Consider the following 20,971-nt stretch of genomic DNA (forward strand, 5'->3'; position numbering starts at 1 on the left):
AAATAAATGTTTTGTCATTCCCGTGGTATACGGTCTGATATACCATGGATGTCAGCCAATCAGCATTCAGGGCTCGAACCAACCAGTTTAAAATGTCAATTATAAAACAAAATCTGAAGACTAAAGTGCTTTTAAATCAGTAGAATCATAAAGGTCATATGTACAAGCCCCTTAACCGAAATGTAATTTGTGTTTGTTAATTAATAAGGCATTGTTGTATTGTTCACGCCACACAAACCTTTGCTGGCACTAAGACCACACTCAATGAGCTGTATACGGGCCATAAGCAAACAGGAAAACGCTCATCTCCTTTTGGCCGGGGACTTTAATGCAGGGAAACTTAAATCCGTTTTACCTCGTTTCCACCAGCATGTTAAATGTTCAACCAGAGGGAAAAAAAACTCTAGACCACCTTTACTCCACACACACAGAAGCGTACAAAGCTATCCCTCGCCCTCCATTTGGCAAATCTGACCATAATTCTATCCTCCTGATTCCTGCTTACAAGCAAAAACTAAAGCAGGAAGCACCAGTGACTTGGTCAATGAGAAAGTGGTCAGACGAAGCAGATGCTAAACTACAGGACTGTTTTGCTAGCACAGACTGGAATATGTTTCGGGATTTTTTCCGTTGGCATTGAGGAGTACACCACATCAGTCACTATAAGTGTATCGATGACGTCATCCCCACAGTGACCGTACGTACATACCCCAACCAGAACCAATGGATTACAGGCAACATCCGCACTGAACTAAAGGGTAGAGCTGCCGCTTTCAAGGAGCGGGACTCTAACCCAAAAGCTTATAAGAAATCCCATTATGCCCTCCAACAAACCATCAAACAGGCAAAGGGTCAATACAGGACTTAGGTTGAATCATACTACACCGGCTCCGACGCTCGTCGGGTGTGGCAGGGCTTGCAAACTATTTCAGACTACAAAGGGAAGCACAGCCGCGAGCTGAACAGTGACACGAGCCTACCAGACAAGCTAAATTACTTCTATGCTCGCTTCGAGGCAAGTAACACTGAAACATGCATGAGAGCATCAGCTGTTCCAGACGACTGTGATCACGCTTTCAGTAGCCAATGTGAGTAAGACCTTTAAACAGGTCAACATTCACAAGGTCACAATGGCCAGACAGATTACCAGGACGTGTACTCCGAACATGCGCTGACCAACTGGCAAGTGTTTTCACTGACATTTTCAAACTGTCCCTTACTGAGTCTGTAATACCAACATGTTTCAAGCAGACCACCATAGTCCCTCTGCCAAAGAACACTAAGGTAACCTGCCTAAATGACTACAGACCCGTAGCACTCATGTCTGTAGCCATGAAGGGCTTTGAAAGAATGGTCATGGCTCACATCAACATTATTATCCCAGAAACCCTAGACCCACTCCAATTTGCATACCGCCACAACAGATCCACAGATGATGCAATCTCCATTGCACTCAACACTGCCCTCTCCTACGTAGACAAAAGTAACACCTATGTGAGAATGCTATTAATTGACTACAGCTCAGCGTTCAAGACCATAGTGCCCTCACAGCTCATCACTAAGCTAAGGACCCTGGGACTAAACACCTCCCTCTCCAACTGAATCCTGGACACCCCCAGGTGGCAAGGGTAGGTAACAACACATCCGCCACGCTGATCCTCAACACGGCAGCCCCTCGGGTGTGTGCTCAGTCCCCTTCGGTACTCCCTGTTTACTCATGACTGCATGGCCAGGTATGACTCCAACACCATCATCAAGTTTGCCGATGACACAACAGTGGTAGGCCTGATCACCGACAACGATGAGACAGCCTATAGGGAGGAGGTCAGAAACCTGGCTGTGTGGTGCCAGGACAACAACCTCTTCCTCAACGTGATCAAGACAAAGGAGATGATTGTGGACTACAGGAAAAGGAGGACTGAGCACATCCCCATTCTCATCGACGGGGCTGTAGTGTAGTAGGTTGAGAGCTTCAAGTTCCTTGGTGTCCATATCACCAAGGAACTATCATGGTCCAAACACACCAAGACAGTCGTGAAGAGGGCACAACAAAACCTATTCCCCTTCAGGAGACGGAAAAGATTAGGCTTGGATCCTCAAAAGGTTCTACAGCTGCACCATAGAGAGCATCCTAACTGGTTGCATCACTGCCTGGTATTTTAACTGCTCGGCCTTGACCGCAAGGCACTACAGAGAGTAGTGTGTACGGCCCAGCACATCACTGGGGCCAAGCTTCCTGCCAACCAGGACCTCTATACCAGGCGGTGTCAGAGGAAGGCCCTAAAAATTGTCAAAGACTCCAGCCACCCTAGTCATAGACTGTTCTCTCTACTACCACACGACAAGCGGTACCGGAGCGCCAAGTCTAGGTCCAAAAGAGCTAATCAAAGAGTTACCCAGACCCCTCTTTTATGCTGCTGCAACTCTGTTGATTATCTATGCATAGTCACTTTAACTCTACCTACATGCACATATTACCTCAATTACCTCGACTAACTGGTGCCCCCGCACCTTGACTTTACCCCGGTACCCCCTGTATATAGCCTCGCTATTGTTATTTTACTGCTGCTGTTTAATTTTTTTACATTCATTTATTATATATTTTTACCTAACACTTATTTTTCTTAACCACCAATGCTTTAAGAAGTGCTTTAAGAAGTATTAAGGGCTTGCAAGTAAGCATTTCACTGTAAGGTTGTTTTCGGCGCATGTGACATAACATTTGCCTTCAGAAAGTATTCATACCCTGTGACTAATTCTACATTTTGTGTTACAGCCAGAATTCAAAATGGATGAAATTGATCATTTTTCTCTCACACATCTACACACAATACCCCATCGTGACAAAGTGAAAATGTGTTTTTAAACATTTTTGCAAATTGATTGAAAATGAAATAGCGTAATATCTCATGTACATAAGTATTCACACCCCTGAGTCAATACATGTTTGAATCACTTTTGGCAACGATTACAGCTGTGAGTCTTTCTGGGTAAGTGTCTAAGAGCTTTGCACTTCTGGATTGTGCAAAATTTGCACTTTAATTTTAAAATTCTTCAAGCTCTGTCAAGTTGGCCACTCAGGAACATTCAATGTCGTCTTGATAGCTAACTCCAATGTATATTTGGCCTTGTCTTTTAGGTTATTGTCCTGCTGAAAGCTGAATTTGTCTCCCAGTGTCTGTTTGAAAGCAGAATGAACCAGATTTAGGATTTTGCCTATTCCGTTTCTTTTTATCCTAAAATAACTCCCTAGTCCTTGCCAATGACAAGCATACAAATAACATGATGCAACCACCACTATACTTGAACATATGAAGAGTGGTACTTGGTAATGTGTTATATAGCATTTGCCCCAAACATAACACTTTGTATTCAGGACAGTTTTTATTTCTTTGCCACATTTTTAGCTATTTTTACTTTTGTGCCTTATTGACAGCAGGATGCATGTTTTGGAATATTGTTGTTCTGTACAGGTGTCCTTCTTTTCACTCTGTCAATTAGATTAGTATTGTGGAGTAACTACGACGTTGTTGATCCATTCTCAGTTCTCTCATATCACATGAACTGTTTTTAAAGTCCCCACTGTTTCCTTCTTCTCCGGCAACTGAGTTAGGAAGGACGCCTGTATCTTTGTAGTGACTGGGTGTATTGATATACCATCAAAAGTGTAAATAATAACTTCACCATGCTCAAAGGGATATTTAATGTCTGCTTTTTATTTTTTTTACACATCTACCAATAAGTTCCTTTTTTTAGATGCTTTGGAAAACCTCCTTGGCCTTTGGACAAATCTGTGTTTGAAATTCGCTGCTTGACTGGGGGAACTTACAGATAGTATTATGTGTGGGTTACAGAGATGATATACTCATTCAAAAATGATGTTAAACACTATTATTTCACACAGAGTCCATACAACGTATTATGTGACTTGTTAAGCACATTTTTACCACTGAACGTATTTTGGCTTGTCATAACAGAGGTTGAATACTTTTTGACTGAAGACATTTCAGCTTTTCCTTTTTTATTAATTTGTAAAAATGTGTAAAAACATAATTCCACTGACATGGAGCATTGTGTGTAGGCCAGTGACACAGAATCTCATTTGAATCCATTTTGAATTCAGGCTGTGACACAACAAAATGAGGAAAAAGTCAAGGGGTGTGAATACTTTCTGAAGGCACTGTACATCAACCCAACTGTACTGATAAGAAGATGTACAAAGCATGATGGGTACTGTTGTACATTACGGGTTCTGTGTGTCTCTGAGTCGGAGGGCCTCAGGGACGGACTCCAGAACTGAATCTGCTGGCTCCACAGCTTCTCTGCCCAGGCCAGGAGGGACAGGCGCAACTGGGACTCCTCCACACTCTTCACTTTGCCATTCTGCACGGAGAACATCACTAGGTGCTGCACAGGAGACAGGAAGAAGAGAAAGAAAGGGATGAGCTGGAGAGATTTGGGATATTTCCAAGGAAATAAATTAGAAACCACATCTACACAGGTATGTACATTAATGTCTTGGTTATAATAACACAGTATTACAATGGTTATATAACAAATTCGGATACAACATAATATAAAAACATTGAAGAAATAAAACATTTTTCTTCAATGTGACTTTTACTTGGAGGTCTGTGTTTTCCTGGAGGTAGAAGGTTTGAGAGAAAAGGGTTACTTGATAAAAGTGAAGATCGCTGTCAAAGGATGATGAGACTAAAGGCCTTATTCATAAAATCAGCCACTTTGCAACTTTCACACCAAATACTGACTGGCTTTCTAATCCACGCTCCTACTTTTTTAAAAGGTATCTGTGACCAAACGATGCATATCTGTATGCCCAATCATGTGAAATCCATAGATTAGGGCATAATGAATTTATTTCAATTGACAAATGTTCTTATATGAACTGTAACTCAGTGAAATCTTAGATGCGTTTATATTTTTTGTTCAGTGTAGATGGATGTACCAAAAAAACTGGCCACAGTGTATATCTCTATTACGGGTGGCAATACTTTGGAACAGACTTCCAAAATTAAAATCATTTGGATCTGATTTTATGTTCAACAATAAAGAATAATAAAAGTAATTTGTTTTGCTACGAGAACTTGAGAAGCCAAATTGGTCGCACTTTAGAGCCCTACCTGTATGACCCAAGAGAAACCTGAACACCCTCACTGGATCAGGTCAATCTATCCCTCTCACTAACCTGTGATTTACCCACCCAACCAGTTTGACCACAGAACTGAGAGACAGCTTGTAAGGAAGGACATCACTAAATCAGTAATTTATTGCTCACAATACTCTGCCTGGGATTCTGAGAAACGAATATATGGTAGACCCAAGCATGCAGGCTGGTCTTAGCCAGGGCGATGTGCTTTGATGAACATCAGGCGTATAGCCTTTGCAAGTATGGAAGCTGGGGATGATTAGCCAGGACACCAGGGTTAACACCCCTATTCTTACAATAAGTGCCATTGGATTTTTAATGACCAGAGAGTCAGGACACTCATTTAACATCCCATCTGAAAAATGGCACCTTACACAGGGCAATATCTCAAATTACTGCCCAGGGGCATATTTGTTTAGACCAATGGAAAGAGTGCCTCCTACTGGCCCTCCAACAACACTTCCAACAGCATCTGGTCTCCCATCCAGGGACAGACCAGGACCAACCCTGCTTGGCTTCAGAGGCACGCCAGTAGTGGGATGCAGGGTGGCGAACAGAACGTGAATTGCAGACTGCATATCTGGCAGCTTCACTAAATAGTACCCGCAAAACACCGGTCTCAATGTCAACAGTGAAGAGGCGACTCCGGGATGTTGGCCTTCTAGGCAGAGTTGAAAAGAAAAAGCCATATCTCAGACTTGCCAATAAAAAGAAAAGATTAAGATGGGCAAAAGAACACAGACACTGGACAGAGGAACTCTGCCTAGAAGACCAGCATCCCGGAGTCGTCTCTTCACTGTTGACATTGAGACTGGTGTTTTGCGGGTACTATTTAATGAAGCTGCCAGTTGAGGACTTGTGAGGCGTCTGTTTCTCAAACTAGACACTCTAATGTACTTGTCCTCTTGCTCAGTTGTGCACCGGGGCCTCCCACTCCTCTTTCTATTCTGGTTAGAGCCGGTTTGCACTGTTCTGTGAAGGGAGTAGTACACAGCATTGTACGAGATCTTCAGTTTCTTGGCAATTTCTCACATGGAAGAGCCTTCATTTCTCAGAACAAGAATAGACTGACAAGTTTCAGAAGACAATGCTTTGTTTCTAGCAATTTTGAGCCTGTAATCGAACCCACAAATGCTGACGCTCCAGATACTCAACTAGTCTAAAGAAGGCCATTTTCATTGCTTCTTTAAATCAGCACAACAGTTTTCAGCTGTGCTAACGTAATTGCAAAAGGGTTTTCTAATGATCAATTAACCTTTTTAAAATGATCAACTTGAAATAGCTAACTCAACGTGCAATTGGAACACAGGAGTGATGGTTGCTGATAATGGGCCTCTGAACGCCTATGTAGATATTCCATAAAAAATCTGATGTTTCCAGCTTCAATTGTCATTTACATTAACCATGTCTACACTGTATTTCTGATCAATTTGATGTTATTTTAATGAACAAAAAATGTGCTTTTCTTTAAAAACAAGGACATGTCTAAGTGACCACAAACCTTTGAAAGGTAGTGTACATTTGACATTTTCTTTGCAATATTGACCAATAGGCCTACTTATATATTTTTTTTCATTTTATGGACTTTTTCACTATTCTCGCACAAACACAAACTGCAACCACATGTCTATGGTCATAAGGCTAATATGGAAACATGTCAAATGACTTGAATATGGGAAAGTTTAAAAGAAATACATACAGTGCCTTGCGAAAGTATTCGGCCCCCTTGAACTTTGCGACCTTTTGCCACATTTCAGGCTTCAAACATAAAGATATAAAACTGTATTTTTTTGTGAAGAATCAACAACAAGTGGGACACAATCATGAAGTGGAAATACATTTATTGGATATTTCAAACTTTTTTAACAAATCAAAAACTGAAAAATTGGGCGTGCAAAATTATTCAGCCCCCTTAAGTTAACACTTTGTAGCGCCACCTTTTGCTGCGATTACAGCTGTAAGTCGCTTGGGGTATGTCTCTATCAGTTTTGCACATCGAGAGACTGAATTTTTTTCCCATTCCTCCTTGCAAAACAGCTCGAGCTCAGTGAGGTTGGATGGAGAGCATTTGTGAACAGCAGTTTTCAGTTCTTTCCACAGATTCTCGATTGGATTCAGGTCTGGACTTTGACTTGGCCATTCTAACACCTGGATATGTTTATTTTTGAACCATTCCATTGTAGATTTTGCTTTATGTTTTGGATCATTGTCTTGTTGGAAGACAAATCTCCGTCCCAGTCTCAGGTCTTTTGCAGACTCCATCAGGTTTTCTTCCAGAATGGTCCTGTATTTGGCTCCATCCATCTTCCCATCAATTTGAACCATCTTCCCTGTCCCTGCTGAAGAAAAGCAGGCCCAAACCATGATGCTGCCACCACCATGTTTGACAGTGGGGATGGTGTGTTCAGCTGTGTTGCTTTTACGCCAAACATAACGTTTTGCATTGTTGCCAAAAAGTTCAATTTTGGTTTCATCTGACCAGAGCACCTTCTTCCACATGTTTGGTGTGTCTCCCAGGTGGCTTGTGGCAAACTTTAAACAACACTTTTTATGGATATCTTTAAGAAATGGCTTTCTTCTTGCCACTCTTCCATAAAGGCCAGATTTGTGCAATATACGACTGATTGTTGTTCTATGGACAGAGTCTCCCACCTCAGCTGTAGATCTCTGCAGTTCATTCAGAGTGATCATGGGCCTCTTGGCTGCATCTCTGATCAGTCTTCTCCTTGTATGAGCTGAAAGTTTAGAGGGACGGCCAGGTCTTGGTAGATTTGCACAGTGCTCCTTGGGATGTTTAAAGCTTGGGAAATCTTTTTGTATCCAAATCCGGCTTTAAACTTCTTCACAACAGTATCTCGGACCTGCCTGGTGTGTTCCTTGTTCTTCATGATGCTCTCTGCGCTTTTAACGGACCTCTGAGACTATCACAGTGCAGGTGCATTTATACGGAGACTTGATTACACACAGGTGGATTGTATTTATCATCATTAGTCATTTAGGTCAACATTGGATCATTCAGAGATCCTCACTGAACTTCTGGAGAGAGTTTGCTGCACTGAAAGTAAAGGGGCTGAATAATTTTGCACTCCCAATTTTTCAGTTTTTGATTTGTTAAAAAAGTTTGAAATATCCAATAAATGTCGTTCCACTTCATGATTGTGTCCATCTTGTTGTTGATTCTTCACAAAAAAATACAGTTTTATATCTTTGTGTTTGAAGCCTGAAATGTGGCAAAAGGTCGCAAAGTTCAAGGGGCCCGAATACTTTCGCAAGGCACTGTATATATTTGCATCAAAAAGTGAGTGAAATGCATCAAAGGTATTGGAAAGTTTGGGAAAACGTCAAAGATCATCAGGTAATAAATGTGTCTGTAGAAAAGAAATATCTGCGTTGTTTTCAATTGCGGTTTGTCATAGTCCCTTCAAACGTGTCCTGCGAAGCTTGGGTCGTAGAGGGCAATAGAAGTCTTAGCTTTCAAGAATGGGGTCATGATAGCCGATCGTCATGATAGCTGACAGTTCAAAAGCTAGAGCAAAACTCTGAGGAAGAAACCCGATACCGCTCTGTTTGCCACAACCCGAGACAGTCACAACCACTAAATAGAGCACATCAGAGAAGGGCCTCGATTGGAGGAGGAAGGCAAGATAGGAGACATTATGTACCAGACGAAAACATGCCAACTTCATGGGGCCCCTGATGATGTGAGCCTCAAGCAATTTCCTGTGTTGCCTAATGGTAAGTCCGCCACTGACTGTCAAGAACATTAGTGTGAGAGTGCATGACAATACTTCAAAACAAATAATTCATTAATTAGTTTTACATTATAATGGTTGTTGCATTAAATCTGTGAACCATGCTATGTCTGTTCTAATCACTTGCTTACAATCCTTGGCCTGAAATCCACTGGTTCCCAAACAAAAAGGTAAACAAACCAAATCAGGAGAAAAGCTAGCATTCTCTGGTTTAGCCTTCAATTAAATGTTTACTTATTTAGTCAATTAAAAAGTCTGAAATATACCAAAGATGACAAATGTGTCTCATTCAGTGTGGCAGCAGCTTTCTTAATCCTATTTCCTCTCTGTTACTCTTGGTATTTCCCAGTAAGGGAAGGGTTTCCAGTGGGGTGTCACCTAACCCAGCCCAGCCCACTCAACCTAGGGATAATAACATTTACGCACACGCACGATGGGCCTTTTTGGATAATCAACAATGTGAGGGAGTTACTTTTTGATGTGAGAAGTAAACCTGGATTGTCAGGTAGAAGAATATCGAGGGTCTGTTCGATTAATGTAATTAAAAATTCCCCTGGAGTCCTTTTAAAGAAATCAAATACTATTGTCAGGTGAATTTGACATAAGATGCATTTTCTCCTTTGTTTACCTTTTTTTGCTTGTGGCTCACACTCTGATGATTAGCCTAGTGTAGACCTACAAATATCTACGAGATTCAACATGATAGCTATGATAATTCAGATGCATCACTAACAATTTTGTCAAAAGTTTCCCAGCTGTAGGCTCCCGAGTGACGCAGCGGTCTAAGGCACTGCAACTCAATGCATCACTACAGACCCTGGTTCGATTACAGGCTGTATCACAACCAGCCCATGATTGGGAGTCCCAAAGGGCAGTGCACAATTGGCCCAGCGTCGTTGGGGTAGGCCGTCATTGTAATAAGAATTCTTAACATACTTGCCTAGGATGGCATGTAGCCTAGTGGTTTGAGCGTTGGACCAGTAACCGGAAGGTTGCTGGATTGAATCCCTGAGCTGACAAGGTACAAATCTGTTGTTCTACCCCTGAGCAAGGAGGCTGAAGACGTGGATGTCGATTAGCAGCAACACCTCTGATTCAGAGGGGTTGGGTTAAATGCAGAAGACACATTTCAGTTGGAATAGGTATCCCCCTTTCCCCTGTTAAATAAAATAAAGTAGACTAGAGCTCATGTCTGTCAATTACCTTGGTGCTTGGCCAAGTTGTGGCCCATGGTTAAAGTCACAGCATTTTCTGATTGGACTGTTAGAAATATGGGTGGAGCTCCATCTTGTTCTCTTCCAATAATGACTAGATAGGCGTAGCCAATTGGAATTGATTGACAGTTCACATTGCCCCAACGTGGCATTTGCGTCAAAGTTTAGGACGTTTGAAAAACTTCAGAGAAAAAACTTAAACTACTCAGGTATGCCAAGGTATTGATAATAAATCATTTACAGCATGATATTATGTTACATTATAAACCGTGGGAACTAAAGAGACAGTTTAGATGGCATAAAATAGGCTATATAGTTTTTTATGTCTAGCTATGTTTTTACCTTCTTTTGAAATAACATGAAATGGGAAGCATATTCACTACTCTTCAAGTTGATGTCTTAAAAAAAAAAAGATTTTGTACGTGTGCCTTTGTTTTTTTTGTTGCCTGTTGTTGTTGTTATATCCACCTAAACTCATAATTTACCTTTTTCAACTAACAAGTAGGCCTAGTATGAACTCTAAACTCTGGAATACATAATTCTAATGACAACGGATAATAGTGCAAGTGTGACAATGCAGCTTTCAAAACAACTGGGAACTTGGAAATGTCCGACTTCAGTCTGTTCAAGACAACTGGGAACTCGGAAAAAAACGAGCTACGACTGGGAATTCCAAGGCGGAAACTCGGGCATCCGTCTAGAGCACCGACTTTCAGACCTGAAGATCACTGACCAAATTATTTTTCAGAGTTCTCAGTTGTCTTGATAGCACCAATATACAGTAGCTCCATCATTACTGAGGTATATTATACCATACTGTTTACATCATTCTTCAAAACAAAAGACCACCATGGCTTGAGATGTATAAATAGGTAAATTTTTAATCTATGATTTTTTCCCATTATTTTTCAACCTAATATTTATATTTAGCCTGCATCTGCAGGAATACCTCTTTATACTTAAATAGAACAGGGTTTCCTCTTCGGGCCCCTTGGATCCAACGAAGAGAAATCTTAACGCTACAGAATACAATGACATTCAAGACAAATTCCGTGCCCTCCAACTTTGTGGTAACAGTTTCGGAAAGGCCCCTTCCTGTTTCAGCATGTCAATGCCCCCGTGCGTGCATAAAGCGAGGTCCATACAGAAATGGTTTGTTGAGATCGGTGTGGAAGAACTTGACTGGCCTGCACAGAGCCCTGAGCTCAACCCCATCGAACACCTTTGGGATGAATTGGAACACCGACTGCGAGCAAGGCCTAATCAAATCAAATCAAATGTATTTATAAGGCCCTTCTTATATCAGCCGATGTCACAAAGTGCTGTACAGAAACCCAGCCTAAAACCCCAAACAACAAGCAATGCAGGTGTAGAAGCACGGTGGCTCGGAAAAACTCCCTAGAAAGACAAAAACCTAGGAAGAAACCTAGAGAGGAACCAGGCTATGAGGGGTGGCCAGTCCTCTTCTGGCTGTGCCGGGTGGAGATTATAACAGAACATGGCCAAGATGTTCAAATGTTCATAAATGACCAGCATGGTCAAATAATAGTAATCAAAGTAAACAGGTCAGGGTTCCATAGCCACAGGCAGAACAGTTGAAACTGGAGCAGCAGCACAGCCAGGTGGACTGGGGACAACAAGGAGTCATCATGCCAGGTAGTCCTGAGGCATGGTCCTAGGGCTCAGGTCCTCAGAGAGAGAGAAATTGCCCAACAATTGCCTGACCTCACTAATGCTCTTGTGGCTGAATGGAAGCAAATCCCCACAGCAATATTCCAACATATTGTAACGATCCTGGGTTTATAAGCGCGGATATCGACTCTGCCGCTTGATCATGCTGCCTTTGGGGCACAGTCGATAGCGCGCTGGACTTTGGGCTAGAAGGCCGAGGCCTGCTCCTTGCCAGTTTCATTACAATATAGTGGAAAGCCTTCCCAGAAGAGTGGAGGCTGTTATATAGCAGCAAAGGGAGGGACCACCGCCATATTAATGCCCATGATTTTGGAATGAGATGTTCGATGAGCAGGTGTCCACATACGTTTGGTCATGTAGTGTATGTGTGTTTGTTTAAAAAAAACTAATCAGCTCCCTCCAAAGATTTTCTATTAGGTTCAGGTCTGGAGACTGGCTAGGCCACTCCAGGACCTTGAGATGCTTCTTACGGAGCCACTCCTTAGTTGCCCTGGCTGTGTGTTTCAGGTCGTTGTCATGCTGGAAGACCCAGCCACGACCCATTCTCAATGCTCTTACTGACGGAAGGAGGTTGTTGGCCAAGATCTCGCGATACATGGCCCCATCCATCCTCCCCTCAATACGGTGCAGTCGTCCTGTTGTCCCCTTTGCAGAAAAGCATCCCCAAAGAATGATGTTTCCACCTCCATGCTTCACGGTTGGGATGGTGTTCTTGGGGTTATACTCATCCTTCTTCTTCCTCCAAACACAGCGAGTGGAATTTAGACCAAAAATCTCTATTTTTGTCTCATCAGACCACATGACCTTCTCCCATTCCTCCTCTGGATCATCCAGATGGTCATTGGCAAACTTCAGATGGGCCTGGACATGCGCTGGCTTGAGCAGGGGGACCTTGCGTGCGCTGCAGGATTTAAATCCATGATGGCGTAGTGTGTTACTAAAGGTTTTCTTTGAGACTGTGGTCCCAGCTCTCTTCAGGTCATTGACCAGGTCCTGTCATGTAGTTCTGGGCTGATCCCTCACCTTCCTCATGATCATTGATGCCCCATGAGGTGAGATCTTGTATGGAGCCCCAGACCGAGGGTGATTGACCATCATCTTGAACTTCTTCCATTTTCTAATAATTGCGCCAACAGTTGTTGCCTTCTCACCAAGCTGCTTGCCTATTGTCCTGTAGCCCATCCCAGCCTTGTGCAGGTCTACAATTGTAACCCTGATGTCCTTACACAGCTCCCTGGTCTTGGCCATTGTGGAGAGGTTGGAGTCTGTTTGATTGTGTGTGGACAGGTGTCTTTTATACAGGTAACGAGTTCAAACAGGTGCAGTTAACACAGGTAATGAGTGGAGTGGAGAACAGGAGGGCTTCTTAAAGAAAAACTAACAGGTCTGTGAGAGCCGGAATTCTTACTGGCTGGTAGTTGATCAAATACTTATGTCATGCAAACGAATTACTTAAAAATCATACAATGTGATTTTCTGGATTTTTGTTTTCGATTCCGTCTCTCACAGTTGAAGTGTACCTATGATAAAAATTACAGACCTCTACATGCTTTGTAAGTAGGAAAACCTGCAAAATCGGCACTGTATCAAATACTTGTTCTCCCTACTGTAGATATCATACCACTCATTAATTCATAATTTCCTCATATCAGTCTCATTCTGAATGTCATAGACTCCGCAAATCTGCACAAACCCAGGTCTCACTGATCATTCCGTACCAGACACATTGATTTGATTATTTATTTACTAACAAGCTAAGTGATGACATAAGATACACACACGGTATAGTTTATTGATTAGAAACTTAATACGATGACAAGTCCCTAGAGACTAATACAATATGACACTGGTTACACAAGATGGCGATTTAAAGAGAGAGAGAGAAAGAGAAACAACACTTGGATACATTTGTAAACTACGCTTAGTTTAGCACCTAATACCTTTCCCCGAACCGCCTTTTATGGGTAAGAAGTAATGTATGTATTTACGTGTGGAAGGGCTTCGTTGGGTATCCCTGTTGGGCCCAGGCCTCCGTGGGCTGTGTTCCGCTTGGTGAGAAAGGTTTGACGGAGGCCTTGTTCTTTGGATGGCCTTCTCCTTCGTTCTCAGGTGTAAGTCTCCACAAGATGTCACACTGTCCTTCTTAGTTGTCTGTTTACTTGCATTCTTTCTGGATGAGTGGTCTCTTAGAGGATGGCTAATAAGCCGTGTCGATGATCTTAGAGTGGTGATGTAAGCCATGTTGACAAACAATGATTTGAAGAGAATAACCGGCAGGTCCTGCTTAAATTCACCTTCTTCTATAGAGTACTTGGAACATCTACTCAACCGTAGCATTGTATTGTTAAGAGGTTCCTTTGTCTTCAAACCCGTGTTGCGTTTTGGGGTCGTGACTAATCGTAGACCTCGGCTACAGCTTGTAGGCCCTTCTAGTCTGATATGTTAATTCCTAACTCAAATGCTTTATACCCTCTGAAAGAAAGGGGGAGTTTCTGTCTTGCTGACACGCTTCCCTGAGGCTGTAGCTAGTTACAAGGCAAGGTATCAGAATTTACTATGATCTCGTTAGAGAACTAAAATCACAAATCTTATCTTCACAAAAATATTTTCTTTATCCTGGATATTTTCCACACAATACAAAGCATGTAAACATGACATACACTACCGGTGAAAAGTTTTAGGACACCTACTCATTCAAGGGTTTTACATTATTTTTACTATTTTCTACATTGTATAATAATAATAATAGTGAATCAAAACTATGAACTAACACACGTGGAATCATGTAGTAACCAAAAAAGTGTTAAACAAATCAAAATATGTCAGATTATTCAAATAGCCACCCTTTGCCTTGATGACAGCTTTGCATAATAGGCATTCTCTCAACCAACTTTGTGAGATAGTCAGCTGGAATGCATTTCAATTAACAGGTGTGCTTTCTTAAAAGTTAATTTGTGGAATTTATTTCCTCAATGTGTTTGAGCCAATCAGTTGTGTTGTAACAAGGTAGGGGGTATACAGGAGATACCATTATTTGATAAAAGACCAAGTCCATATTATGGCAAGAACAGCTCAAATAAGCAAAAAGACACAACAGTCCATCATTACTTTAAGACATGAGGTCAGTCAATGTGGAAAATTTCAAGAACTTTGAATTTTTTTTCAAGTGCAGTTGCAAAAACCCATCAAGCGCAATGATGAAACTGGTTCTCATTTAGGACCACCACAGGAATGGAAGACCCAGAATTGCCTCTGCTGCAGAGGAAAAGTTCATTAGAGTCAACTGCACCTCAGAAATTGAAGTTCAATTAACAGACACAACTCAATCAACTGTTCAGAGCAGACTGTGTGAATCAGGCCTTCATGGTCGAATTGCTGCAAAGAAACCCCTACTAAAGGACACCAATAAGAAGAGGAAGAAGACTTGCTTCGGCCAAGAAACATGAGCAATGGACATTAGACCGGTGGAAATTTGTCCTTTGGTCTGGAGTACAAATTTGATATTTTTGGTTCCAACCGCCGTGTCTTTGTGAGATGCGTTGTGGGTGAACAGATGATCTCCATGTGTATTTCCTACCGTAAAGCATGGAGGAGTTGGTGTTATGGTGTGGTGGTGCTTTGCTGGTGACACTCTGTGATCTATTTAGAATTCAAGTCATACTTAACCAGCATGGCTACCACAACATTCTGCAGCATAACACCATCCCATCTGGTTTGGACTTGGAGCCCCACTATCATTTGTTTTTCAACAAGACAATGACCCAACACACCTCCAGGCTGTGTAAGGGCCATTTGACCAAGAAGGAGAGTGATGCTGTATCAGATGACCTGGCCTCCACAATCACCTGACCTCAACCCAATTGAGATGGTTTGGGATGAGTTGGACAGTAGAGTGAAGGAAAAGCAGCCAACAAGTGCTCAGCTTATGTGGGAACTCCTTCAAGACTGTTGGAAATCATTCCAGGTGAAGCTCGTTGAGAGAATGCCAAGGTAAAGCTGTCATCAAGGCAAAGTGTAGAAGGATCCTGCAAGTTGCAACCTAACATAAGAATGACTATTGGACGTCCATTTTAGCAGTCTCCCCCTGGTGGTTTAACCTGGTAGGATTTCTGCAGGCTGCAGACCACCACCAGAATGGACAGGGGAGGTCCGGCTGTGGCTCTGCGTTCCGGGCCCGTTGTCCCAGCTAGTGGATCTAGGCAGTAACTTAATAACAGACGTTAATAACACACAACACTCCGGCAATACATCATTACATTTCTTCCCCAAATTAGCGGCGTCGTGGCAATTAACTGGTGGCTGTATAGGGAACGGGTTTGTGGCTCTATCACTTCCTAGGTGTCAAAACGAATGAAACAAAAATGAATAAAAACAAACAAAATATGTAAGATATAGCTACCACATCTTAATCATCTAATTGGACTATGTTCTATATACATCCAAGGTCTTGGCTAAGTGACTCTATCATGGCATTGTCTCTGTCATATCTAGGGTCATCTGTACTTGAATCTGGGTAGTTAAGGCACTTAGAAAAGTGGCACCCTGAATGACAAAGCTTACACTGTGGACATTAAAAGGCTGACCTAGTGAATTCGGGAGAGGAGGCTGGGGATGCTTTGGATGGAACACCTAATGGGGTTTCAGGATCTATTGCCAGGATCCTAGTATAAGACCTCATTAGGTCTTCCATTACACGTGTGCGCCTGTGTACATAGTAGGTGCACACGCCAAGGGCAATAAGAACAAGGATCATGGTAACAGTCAGGATACTGTCTGGCACCGTCCAAGAGCGGGCGACAGATCAATCTTTTGACTTGCAGTCAGTTGGGTCAACTAAAAGTGCCTCCTCCAGTACGCTAAGATCAACAGTCATTGGTCCCTCGTACTAGATTTGGTTTTTAATTGCTTGTGGTAATTCAAGGGAACGTTTAGCAAAAGTGTCAGACATTTCAATATCTCTGTCTATCCTTTCGTTGGGAAGTTGATATAGAGTGAGGGCGTCTATGTGAATAATCGCCCCCTCCGGTACCTTAACAAAAACAGTCTGGTTGGGGTGGTTCATTTGGGTGGTTGAGTCATGGCGTTCCTAAGTCATAGTGGTGGACGCAATCGGGGTGTTAACCAACCATCGATTCCTTACAACCTCCACTTGTGTGGTGGTGATACCATCCCTTGCTGTTAGTTTGGCTCTACATTGTTCTTCGATGGTGGTAGGCTTAAGACCACAAAGACATTCAGTGTTATCCCTGACACATAATTTGCTAGGACAGAGGGAGTGGACATCTTTGGTTAGAGTACACAGTAACAGGTTAGGGGTGAGAGAGAGATCTGGATAAGCTACGACTCGGAGTGTGGCAATTTTCACATGGGTGCTGTCGCGCCAAAATCCTACATTTAGAACCGCTTTCATTCTATAGATATTCTCCAGTTCAACAACTGGCAGCGTCAGTCAAAATCCCACTTAATTACGAACAACATCAACATGTATTGGGATTGCTGACCCCAGACTATAGGCCAAATGTAACTGAGGTCAATATGTTATGTACCATTGAGAGAGAGATCTCTTCCTCCCGCAGAGGGGGAGAGGTATGGAGGTGTTTTTTTTATGACCTCGCACCCATCGTAAATTTGTAAGACAGCAGACCAACTCCTTTCTGGTCTAATGTGAGAGATCGGAATGTCTATTTGCCATATGAGTTTACTGTCCAAAGCTAAAACGTCAATATTGGGACGATATATTTGATCTGCCAAATGGGTAGGAATAATGATAGATGGAATATGAAAATGAATGTCTATTTTATGTGAGTAAAAGTTAAATGAAGATGTTATGACAAACATTGTAACATGAAGAGTTTTCATAATGTGTATGCGATGTTTACATACTGTATGTTGTGTAGAAAATATCCAGATGGAAGAGAATGTTTTGGTGACGATAAGACTGATTTTAGTTGTCTAAACGAGATCATAGTAAATTGTAATACCTTGCCTCGTAACTAGTTACGACCCAGGGAACCCAGAGAGCGTGTCATAAAGACGGATACACCCTTTCTTACCAGAGGGTGTAAAACGTGAGTTGAGAATTAACATACTAGACTAAAACGGACCACAAAACGGACCCCGCAAACGCAACTCAAGGTTGAAAAGGACGAAGGAGCCTCTTAACAATCCATCCTAAGGTTGAGTACTGTATCTAAGAAGGTGAATTCAAGCAGGACCACCTTGTTATTCTCTTCAAGTCACCGGTTGTCTACATGGCTCTCCTACCCTCCTCAGAAGATCACTCTCAAAGAACGAGTGGAAGGAAACTAAGAGAAAGGACATTGACATCTTGTGGACTGAGACTTACACCCGAGAATGAAGCAGGCGGCTAAATACATGCATTACAATTCTTACCCATAAGAGCGGCAGTACGGGGCAAGGTGTTAGGGCTGAACTAAGCATAGTTAACAAACGTATCCAAGTGTTGCTTTTCACTCTCTCTCCCTCGCGGCCGCTCTCCCTCTCTAAATCCCCATCTTGTGCAACGTGTCATATTGTGTTGGTCCGCTAGGGACCTGTTGTCATTGTATTAAATTCTAATCAATAACCTAGACTGTGTGTGTGTGTCTTATGTTATCATTTAGCTTGTTAGCAAATGAATAATCAACTCAATTTGTGTGGTACGGAATGATTAGTGAGACCTGGGTTTGTGCAGATTTAAAGGATTATGAGACGTTCAGAATGAGGCTGATATGAGGAAATGACTGACTGCTATGATATTGAGATCCTGATTTATTCTTGAGTTAATTCAGGAAACGGTAACTCATTAAACAAACTTTAACCGTGGTGCCCCAGATTACTAATGAGTTGATTGTTACATAATTAATTAAATCACGTAATGATCAGACAGTTAATTATTCGATAAATAGCGTGTCATCACATTAATGATAAATAAGTCACGACAGAGGGGATTCAATTCGTGGACAAGTGGTCCATAGAAGAGCTAACTTCACATAGAAAATCCTCCAATAACAATCTAACCAATTGGACATGGGCATAGTCATGGTTCATGTGGTCTACTAGCTTTCCTACTGACAGGAGGGTTTTGTTCAGGAGAGTAGCGTGTGTGTTTACCACCAGAGCAGTATCACTTTCCTAGATGTTGCAACCTGAGTTCCTGTGATTTGATCTGTTGCTAGATAAGTGGCATCTCTTCAGTTATCTCCCTAGCATTTATCTTGACTACGGCTAGACTGACTGCGTGGGACGGCAGTGGTACTTAGAGCAAACAGTGACCCTACGGCTGCACCTATCGAGAGTAGTGCCCAGACAAATCGTTTTTCTCGCCTTCGCTCTACTAGTTCTGACTAGGTGACTGTGAAATTTTGGAGTTGGGCCAATATATACATATGTAGCTTATTTTCCTATTTCGAACAGCGCAGCGCAGGACAATATCAACAGTGACAACGAACGTATATCTTGTAGCTAGGAAGAGAAGGTAAGATGTTAGGTGCAACCTACTGATCTACTGGAAGGGATCAGCTGAGTATATTTAAGAATTTGCTTAGTACCTTTGACTTTGCTAGGTTTCTATCTATTCTGTGCTGGCCTGCACCCCTTCTATTCCCATGGGGGTTGTGTACAACTTGATTTGGTTCCTGTGGACCCACTTGAACATGGTGTTTTGTCAACCTTTGCGGATTCTGATTTGATAAACTACAGGTGACAGCTTCACCACAATCTTGTGTGGCCCCGTCCAGTAGGGCAGGAATTTTGTCACGACGCCTACGGGTTTGGGGTATACATTTGAAGTCTGACGTTTCCATACACCTAAGCCAAATAGATTTAATCTCAGTTTTTCACAATTCCTGTCATTTAATCCTAGTAAAAATACTCTGTCTTCGGTCAGTTAGGATCACCACTTTATTTTAAGAATGTGAAATGTCAGAATAATAGTAGAGAGAATAATTTATTTTCAGCTTTTAGTTCTTTCATCACATTCCCAGTGGGTCAGAATTGTACATACACTCAAGTAGTATTTGGTAGAATTGCCTTTAAATTGCTTAACCTCTCTAGGGGGTGTGGGACGGTAGCGTCCCACTTGGCCAACATCCAGTGAAATTGCAGAGCGCCAAATTCAAAAACAGAAATATTCATTATAAAAATTCATAAAACATACAAGTGTTATACATCAGTTTAAAGATTAACTTCTTGTTAATCCAACCACAGTGTCAGATTTCAAAAAGGCTTTACGGCAAAAGCATACCATGCGATTATCTGAGAACAGCGCCCAGCAGACAAATCATTACAAACAGTTACCAGCCAAGTAGAGGAGTTACACAAGTCAGAAATAGCGGTAAAATTAATCACTTACCTTTGATGATCTTCATATGGTTACACTCACAAGACTCCCATTTACTCAATAAATGTTTGTTTTGTTTGATAAAGTCCCTCTTTATATCCAAAAACCTCCATTTTGTTCACGCGTTTTGTTCAGTAATCCACAGGCTCAAAGGCAGTCACAACATGCAGACAAAAAATCTGGGGCGAAAAGTATCAGTAAAGTTTGTAGAAACATGTCAAGCGATGTTTATAATCAATCCTCAGGTTGTTTTTAGTCATAATAATCAATAATATTTCAACCAGACAAAAGCTTTGTCAAAATAAAAGAAAAACAAGAAAGGCGCGCTCTCGGTCATGTGCATGAAAAAACCTCTGGGACACTGGAGTGTCCACTCATTCAGAGTGGTCTTACTCCTTCATTTTTTCAGAATACAAGCCTGAAACGATTTCTAAAGACTGTTGACATCTAGTGGAAGCCGCAGGAAGTGGAATTTGAGTCCTAAATCAATGGAATCTGTATAGGCAGTCAATGGAAAACTACAAACATAAAAAAATCCCACTTCCTGGATAGATTTTTCTCAGGTTTTCGCCTGCCATTTCAGTTCTGTTATACTCAGACATTATTCTAACAGTTTTAGAAACTTTGGAGTGTTCTATCCAAATCTACTAATTACATGCATATCCTAACTTCGGGGCCTGAGTAGCAGGCAGTTTACTTTGGGCACGCTTTTCATCCGGAGGTGAAAATAGTGCCCCCTACCCTAGTGAGGTTAACTTGGGTCAAACCTTTCGGGTTGCCTTCCACAAGCTTCCCACAATAAGTT

The sequence above is a fragment of the Oncorhynchus mykiss genome, chromosome 20 (genome assembly GCF_013265735.2).
Source record: "Oncorhynchus mykiss isolate Arlee chromosome 20, USDA_OmykA_1.1, whole genome shotgun sequence".
In the NCBI taxonomy this organism is placed as follows: domain Eukaryota; kingdom Metazoa; phylum Chordata; class Actinopteri; order Salmoniformes; family Salmonidae; genus Oncorhynchus; species Oncorhynchus mykiss.